Source organism: Camelus dromedarius, chromosome 7 (genome assembly GCF_036321535.1).
Source record: "Camelus dromedarius isolate mCamDro1 chromosome 7, mCamDro1.pat, whole genome shotgun sequence".
Classification (NCBI taxonomy): Eukaryota; Metazoa; Chordata; class Mammalia; order Artiodactyla; family Camelidae; genus Camelus; species Camelus dromedarius.
In genome coordinates this window covers 44,327,316-44,336,765 of record NC_087442.1, presented here as the reverse complement: position 1 = coordinate 44,336,765, position 9,450 = coordinate 44,327,316, and positions in this window count along the sequence as shown.

Genomic DNA, 9,450 nt, shown 5'->3' with positions numbered 1-9,450 from the left:
TAGGCTGTTTTCAAGGAAGACATTCCCTGCTTGGACGGCAGAGTCCTGGTCTCATGTTTCTCCAAGAGAGTTTCCCTAATTCAAGAGATGCTACCCGAGCTTGGGATAAGAAACAGCAATATTTCTTTATATACCATGCATGTGTCTGGAATTGCATTTCTGGGCATGCAACAGAAACCTGACTCTAGCAACTAAATCGAACGGGATTTATTTCTCAAACACAACAAGAAGTCTTGAAGTGGCGGGTCCTGGCGAGTGCAGCAGTTGGAACATGAGCCAGGTCCCAGCCTCCTTCTTCTCCTTGTTACCTCAGGGTCCCAAGATGGTGGCCCACACCCGGTTCCCCCATCCCAGCAGAAAGAAAAGGGGAGAGGAAGAAGGTGATGCCAGCCTACACCAGAAAAGCAAAATCTTTCCCCAGATCCCCAGCAAATTTCTACTAATACCTCACTGGGGAAAGCGGGACACTTCGTGGCTGATACATGACCACCCCAAACAGGATTCGAATTCTCTCAGGAAGGGAGAAGGGAAAGAATAGCTCTTGCGCAGGTTCCTAGCAGAGTCCACTTGTGTACTGTTTGCCTTGAGATTTCCTCTTATTTCCAAAGACCTCATTTACTCACCTCTGTACCCTCCCAAACCCTCAAGACAAGTGTTTCCTCAACTTCAACTATTCCTTCAGAGGTCCATTAAACACTTTTGTATTCATTCACCTATTCAGTTGCAATGCAAACCAAATTATCATTTTCCAGATCACTCAGAGAAAGGTCTCCTTCCAAAAGATAAAACACCCCAAGCACAAACGGTTTCTATTCTCTATCTCCAAATAATTGATGTATGGCCAAGCAACCAAACCAAAGGTTTCTTGGATGAAAAACAAGTTGGTAACATTAATTAATGTAATCACTATCTCTGAACTGAAGGCCCAAGATGATTTTTAGGAATCACAATTTTTTTTCTTGATAGTTTTATTTGGAGCACTATAAAAACACTTCGATTTTATAAGTATTATTGCAAGGCCAAAATTGAACTGACAAGCGAAAATAAAGTGTGAGCTTAAAAATAGAACTTTGTCCATCAAGATAGTTTGCAAAGCAAAACAGACCTACAGGTAGCTACAATCTCTGTATATATTACCAAGTTTGTGGTGGGAAATGTTATATGCCTTAGTTCTGGCTAATAATTCTTGTCCATATATGTATGAGATATAAATAAAATACACATGGTTAGGGCCAGTTCTGCCCTTTTGAAGATAAAAGCACCAAAAAAGAAAATGTTGGTGGTTCTCAGCACATGACCAAGGAAGCTTAATTTGTACCATACCCTGCCACGTCAGCAGAAATGGGGACCCCTGGAGCTGTTGTGACCCACCATAAAGATGAAATTGGGAGAAGAGGAGTGAGCAAAATCTCGCCATACAGCATAAGGTCCTGGTCACCAGGCTGATGAGGTATTGCAAATCCATAAAAACCTGTTTCAAAAGCAAATTTGCACAACTATAAAGCAGAATAGTTCTCCCAGCCACAAAAGCTTCCTCTCTTAGAGTCCTGCCATTTGAAATACAAATCCTCCCAGGTCCCTGGTGAGTGGTAGCCCTGTTTAAGGAATGTCTCCAGTATTAACAGCCTATTTTTATGCTTTAAAAAAAAATCATTAGATGGCCACCAAAGACGATTTTGGAGCAAATACCCTTTGTTTTCGGAACGTCATACTTTATTAAAAATTTTATGAGGAAAGAAAGGAGAGATCCACAACAGAGCACATGTAATAGATATGAAATCCACAAATAGCCCAGAAAAAGACCCACATGTTACAACATTCTTGGAAGGCGGGCTTGTCTTCAAGAGATGGTAACCAGAGTGACGTTAGTATCTCAAATTTATTGCCATTAGGGCACTCTGACAGGAGAGTAAGTGCTAGGACTTGCCTTGTACCCTAATGAAAGCTCAGCGTTGTTATGTTTACAAACCAGACACATGCAGTCTGTGCAGAGCGGTGCCAACTTTGTGCCAGCATGGCATAGGCGTCTATTTGAGGGGTAGTGATGCTGGGCACTCCTTGGGCACATTGGAATGATGTGCTGGAAAACTGGCAGAACGTATTCCAAAGAATTCTTTAGGAGGCTCTGCAGAAGGTGGGAATGGAAATGCTAAGATGGAAAGAGCTTATGGAAACATTTTGGGGAGCCATACCACTGGCAGCGCTTACAGACAGTGTGGCCAAGTCGCTGGTCCAACACACAATAAGCATCCCTCAAAACCCAGCAGCTATCGGACTCACAAGACTGGAAGGGGCTGCAGGAAGCTTCCAAGTCCAACTCATGCCTCCCCGAGCAAGATGTCAGAGTTGGTACCATTTTTTTTTTTTAACATCATGTATTACTCACTGCAGGACTATGGGTAGGTTAGTTGCTTTGTTGGTTTTTGGGGGGTTTTTCCTTTTTCTTTTTTTTTTTCCCCCTCTGTCACATTTTTTTCTCTTCTTTACTTTCTTTTTTTTTTTTTTTTTTTTTTTTTTTTTTGTCCTCCTTCACGTTTGCTTCCTTGAAATTTGTAAGAGATGAGGCACCATAAGTATAGTTCCACAAAGCTATCTCAGGAAAGAGCCCTAAGGAGATTTCAGAGCATGGTCTAAAAGTACCTACTGGAATCTTGACGCTCATACAGTGATGTTCTTGTAAGGCAATAGAAAGTTATAGAAAAGACATAGAATTTGAAATCCGAATTGGGTTTGAATTCTGAATCTACCCAAGTCAGAAAGAGTTGCAGCCACTGAATTCTCTTGTCTAAAACTTACCTTATTTCTTCTTTATCGTGTCATGTGGGCAGGTCTCTTTGGTTGCTGCTTGAAGTATCATTGTGCTTAGAAACACATTGCTCTCATAACCTGCAGACCACAGGCACAAGACAAAGCATTTGCTGGGCCTTACCTGAGGTGTGAGAATTGCTATAAGTAGCTCAGTAACAGAAAATCAATTCATCAAAAACTAATTTGTTGAAAATCAACTGCCAAATGATCTATTTACCTAAATGCCCAATTCACTAAGTTTCCCAAATTTATTAAAAAACTAGTTTCTTTCAACTATTTTTAGAGTTTACAGAAATTTGTATTGGGCGGAATGGTTTTTAAAAGCTATTGAAATAAGATTTCTTCCAATCTGTGGTTCATTTGCTCTTCATAACAACATAGTAAGAAATATTCCATTGGCCAAAAGGAAAGACTCACAAGACATTTTGGTCTTCTTATGATTATTTTTAATATTAAGAAAATATATTTCATTGTTAACCAGAATTTCAACATTTTACAAGGTAATCTTTTGGGTTGTACTGATCTTTTTCTCAGATCCTTTTATATAATTTTATCTTGTTCCAAGTTCAAATCAAGAATCTGCCACTTAAGGGGATCAAGTGGTATAAACTACTATGCATAAAATAAATAAGCTACAAGAATAATTGTATGACCCAAGGAATATAGCTAATATTTTATAATAAATGTAAGTGGAGTATAATCTTTAAAAATTGTGACTCACTATGTTGTACACCTGAAACTTAAATAATATTGTTCATCAACTATATTTCAATAAAAACTAAAAATTAAATCATTCTTTTAAAAAAGAATCTGTCACTTCATCTCTGGGTAGCCCTGGTCAAGTAGTTTCGTCTCTCGGGGCTTTATTTTCTCAATTGGAAAATGAAAATAATAATAGCCTCTACTTCACAGAGCTCCGGGGAAGATTAACATAGTACATTCGTATGTAAAGAGCGTAGAGCAGCATTTGGCATATTGTGAAGCTCAAATGAACGTAAACTATTACAGCTTTTTAAAAAACATTGAATTAAAGCATGATTTCAACCTTTGGGTCACCCTCTGTGAGTTTTAAAAACTCCTAACTTTGATTCACTCTACACCCACAACCCCCAGGAAGTATCTTTTTCCTCTCCTGAACTGTGATAACATCTCTTTTTTTTTTTTAATTTATTTTTTAATGGAGGTACCAGGGATTGCACCCAGGACCTTGTGCATGCTAAGCATGTGCTCTACCACTGAACTACACCCACCTCTACACTCACCTCTACAAAAGCATGTTTTTATATTCACGTCCCCACTAGACTACGAGCAGAGACCACTGTCTGCTCATAGCTGTATGCCTATGAGCACAGTGCTTGGTGCTTGGTGAGCTTCCCATAAGCCTTTGCCAAATGAACAGGTGAATGATACGAATGGACCTAACACTCCTTAGCATGGGCCACATGACTATGCCTGGGCTCATCCCTTTTGCGTTGGCTCTTACTGGCTTCCGTTTCAACAGATGCCCTTTTGTGAACTCCTGCTTTCATTCTGGAATACACTATCTTATAAGCAAAGAGTTCCCATCTCCACCTTACACCAGCCTCCTTCCCTCAGAGCCAAGGACCAGTATTACATTTCTAGACATTCTCATTCTCAGAGGTGCCTTCCTGGGATGAGGTGTAAATTAATGCCAGCCTGACCACTCTGGGTCATTAAAGACCAGATGGTCATTTCTGCAAGAGGAGCAACTGAACCCTACTGGCCCGGCCCAAATCCAACCTGGATAATTGCCTCCTGCCTACACAATATCCCCCTTCTGGTTTCAGACACAGAAATGATTTTCACTTCATCCTCTGAAAGCTAGCCAGGCAAGACTGTGCTGGCTTTTCAACCTGTTGCTGTTGCCTGGGAGCAGTGTAGCGAAGCAGCATGCCTCTGGGGGACCTGCAAAGCGCTCTGGGGCAGGGGGGTGGGCAACACAAACCTAAGTGGCTTGATAATATATTTGGAAAAATAATAGTCATCTTAAGTCAAAACACTTTATCTCCCATTGCATCTTTTTTTTTTTAACTCCGGGAGTGACCAGAAGTCCATTGTACCTTAAAAAGTTTTAATTTAGAAATGAATTATCTTTTATTAGAATCACAGAAGTATGGCTTATCCCCAGTCTAGGTGGTTCTTGGAGCAAGTTCACTTTTGACATTAAAACATCAGGCAGTCACGTATGGCTTTTTGCTGGAGGAGAGCCCACTTACTTCTTTTTACAGCAAAGGCCTCAGATTCTTGCTCCACATGCGACTGCCTACACAGGGGAAGACCTGATTGGCAGGACTGATGGAACAGATCAGTCTGACCACGAAACGTCCAGGGCCAAGTGCCAAGTTCAGGAGCACCCAGGGTTGACTGATTGGCACAAAGATAAACAGACCAATCGCGAGGCGTAAGTGAGCAAGAACTGGTTAGGAACACCATCCCCAGGGGGCCTGCAGGTCCTGACCCTCATGCATGAGCTTATCCAGAGCACACTGGATGCACTTGAAGGGGGAAAAATGTTACCAAAGCAGTTTACGGTTCTGCATTGGCTTGCCTCTCTTGGAAAAACCTGAGGCTCAGAATTCTCCTCACCTCCTTTTGTGTCCTTGGCCAGACGTATGGTTTGTATGGAACAGGCTGAAGCATATTTTCTCCACTCAGAAAAATGTCAGGAGGCCTCATAAGACCACTGGCTAGCTTATTACAGGATCGTAGGGGAGCCCTGACTTGCCCACAAACACATTCTCTTCACCCATGGCCTTGGCTCAAAGCTGGCTCCGAGAAGCTGTGTCTTGAGTCAAGCTAATATTTAGTAATAAAGCTTCCTGGGAAAGCAAGACTGCCAAAGTTTAAGTGGTGGGTTTTTACGACCAGGATTACAGTCCATTAAGGGACGAGGATGAAAACACCAGCTCGTTTCATTTTGATCTCTGGTCGAAGCTGAACCACCATTCTATTTCCAATTAAAGTTCCACAGGACAAATGCTGATATTTCTCCCCCAGAAACAACCTTCCTGGCACTTTCCCAAAAAGCCCCACCGTGGTCTGAAGCCACATGCTCATAGCGTGGAGATTCTGTGGCTTTGTTTTCTCCAAGAACATAAATGACCTATAAATAAAGCAAGTTTTTAACTGAGATTTTTTTGCGATCAGAGGAAATGTGGAACATATTCAAACCAAATGGAACATGGAAACAGTGTACCATTCGATCACAGGGAAAAGGGGTTCTTCACTTTGAGGATCTTCCTGGCTTTGTACCACATGAAGAGGGATGTAAACAACTGACTGTCACAGTGAAGCCCCCATGACCATGAAAGGACCAATTCAGCTCCTCTAACCTGCCCCATGGTTCAGGGAATGGGCATCAACCACCCGGTTCCTCCATGCTTCTCACAGCAGTAAATGCCAACAGTGACGGCCACTCATGGCAGAGAAAAGTCCCTTTCTGGACATGGTGTGGTCATTTTTTAAAACAAGGTACACAGGCACCGTAAGGGCACTCTAGACAAATCCTAATGGGTATGAACATTGGCAAGAAGAAAATTAAGACTTCCTATTAAACAGCTGAGAAAGGTTTGGGTCCACCCCAGCCTTCAGTGGGGTCAATGTAGTAAGCCAGTCTTTGAATTTTTCCAACTGTAAGTAAGAAGCAGTTTTATAGCGCACACTAAAACAGACGGCAGTGTAGCCGAGGGTGCTCATGTCTGCGTAAGGAATCTCTCAAAGGCTTTTTGAAATGAAGTAAATAAAAGCACTAATAAACTATTTTTACGAGAAATATTGAAGAACCACACCAATAAAGAAATCTAATAGGTTGTCAAATAAAGCCGTCTTCAAGTAAACATGAGCAAGCCCAACTTTCCCTAAGAAAGTTAAGGAATTTCTTTTTGAGAATATTTTTTGTCAAGCCGTGAGGTTGCAAATAAATCTGAGTTGAAAACAAACAGATCGAATATTCCAATTATCACCTAGCTTATGTGTGCCCTGTTATGTTAACATGTGTTGGAAAACACATTCACCTGTTTCTAAACATACAGAGAAAAAAATATCCTTCACAAACAACCAGGACCAAATGGTCCTAATAAATAATTAAGGACAAGTACAAATCCCTGGACAACTACGATTGGAGCTGAATTGTTTTTCTGTCTCTCCCCTTCCCTTCCCACGGCCCATTCCAGAATCCACCTGTCCCAAATGATCACTTGGTTTATCTCTAGACAAGAGGGTGTGGCAAGACAATATTTCCATGGGGAAGATTTTCTTTCTGTCTTTACCTAAACTTTAAGATTTTGATGATGGAGGAAAAGAAAAGATGGCTGTGGCCTCTGAGCTTAGGTCATCACTTGGCTGGGAATTTCACGAGGGAAGACGCTTGAGCAGGACAGTCTTCATCCAGAAGGTGTTCAGAAGAGGCCAAGGTGGTGCCCTGAACCCAGTAAGCCTAGAAGGTTGATGCTTTTGAAATATGAACTTGGAATCTGCTTTCATGTAATTGCATATGGACGTACAAAGTGTAAATGGCCACCAAAAAACAAAAGTCTTCTTTCAAGCTATTATAGCCTCAAGATAACTAAGTGGACTGCTGGAATTTTCAGGGAGAATCAATATTTGTTAGGGGGAAGTTTCAGTCTGCTCAGGTGGCCATAACAAAATTCCACAGACTGAGCGGCTTAACTAACATCTGAGCTTCTTCCCCTGCCTACTGGATTACTCCACCCCCTCTAACTCTGAAAAGACTTCCTTCCTTCTCCACACATCACACTTCCCATGTTCCACTTTGAATATTGCATCCGTAGCTAATGGGTTCATGTACAAATAACTGAAAACCTGTCTAACAGTAATTTTAAGCCAAGAGACAAATAAGAAGCCTGAAAGTGAGTGAATTCAACACTGTTTCAGCAACTCAGTCTTATCATTGAAAACTCACACTTTTTCCTTCCTTCAGCTCAATCATCCCCTGCATTTTAGCTTTTCATCCTCCTGCTAAGTGCCTCATGGTTGCAAGATAGCTGCTGGAGCTCTAGCATGATGCCCTCACATAACTATGGTAATTAACAAAGAAGGGGATGGTCAGAAAGCTGTCTCCCAAATATGTTCGGTCCCTTTATTGGGGAAGTAAAGCTATCCCCAGAGACATTCTCTGGGTCTCAACACCCAGAACTATTTCACATTAGCATGCCTCAAAAGAAGCCGAGTAAGACGGCGAGCATCCATCAAGGGACAACATGTGCAGTTTACTATATCAACCATATGTCAACAATGCTTCAACAGTATTGCTAAAATGTCCACAACTAAGGTATCTTTATTGTTATTAGCAAAATAGTTTACAATGGATCAAGATACCATTGTTTAAAAAATAAAACTGCTCCCAGCATGTCTTGCTCTCGTTCACCCTGAGGTCACTCTGAGCTAGAAATACCCGAAATCTTGGGTAAGACTCCATGAAATCCCTTACTCCTTCCACCCCAAAAGAGGCAAGGGAGCTCCCCCACCTCCCTCTAAGCAGTTACAGAATTTATCCAGCATCTAGACTGCACGAACAAGCCAGGAAATAAAGTCTTTCTAGCCTCACTATAAAATTGACTGACTCACACATTACAAGAAAACATTTTAGGACTTCATAGGGACCGAGAGGATCCAACTTCTCTGAAAAGCAGAGAGATTATAAGCACTTGGTTAGTATAATGAAATCCAGTGAGTATTAAATAAAAGTGTTTATGGAGGGTCCAAAATGGATTGGCTCCTAAACAAAATACAAAATCAGACCTAGATGTCTAGAGAAACTAGGTTTCTATCCGCTTCACTGACTCAGTTATGAAATAAATATAAAAATAGACTCATACATTATTCCAAGTAAAGATAACGAGGCAGGCCCCTTTTAGACTTAAACTCATACGCCCTATTACAAAGAACATTAACAGAAATGTTCCCCGAATGTTTATAAGGTGTTTACTCAACTTCTGTACAGAAAATCAGGACATCTTGGTACTGAAAATATTTCATGCCCAACAGTTATACAAAACCACTATTTCTTCAGTTTATAGCCTCTCTTAATCTCTTTGTGGAAATCTCCAGACCTCAACTACATTCCTTGAAATTTTACAGGTCACCGGAGGAACAGAAATCAGCTCAAAATGAATATGTGTATTCACAAATGCATTGAGTTTTTTTTTTTTCAACTTTTCAGGGCCCTCATACAAATTAATCTTCTTAAGGGCCCTGGTGGTCTCTGAATCACTCCCTCAGTCCCCCCACTTCGCAGCACCCCCGTTGTATTTTCTTGATAGGAATAAGTGCCAGATCATTAGGGGAGGAAAAGTTTATTGAGTCCAGTCCGGGAGAGCTCGCACAAGGTCAGGAGCAGGTACCATCGGTTTTACATAATTTTTGCATCTGCACCAATTTGATTTAAGGTTATAAGTGGAATTTATTGGTGAGCATTGCATTATAAAAAGTGGGTTATACCAGATTGTCTCATATTTATTATGATTCAGTCAAAAGTGAATTGTACCCATGCCATCTGCGATGGGCTGATACAATGCAGAGGAAAAAAATGGCTCTTGAAAAGCACATTTGTTTTCCTTCCATTGTCCTTAATGGTTTACTGCAGTGGAAGAAAAATGGCTT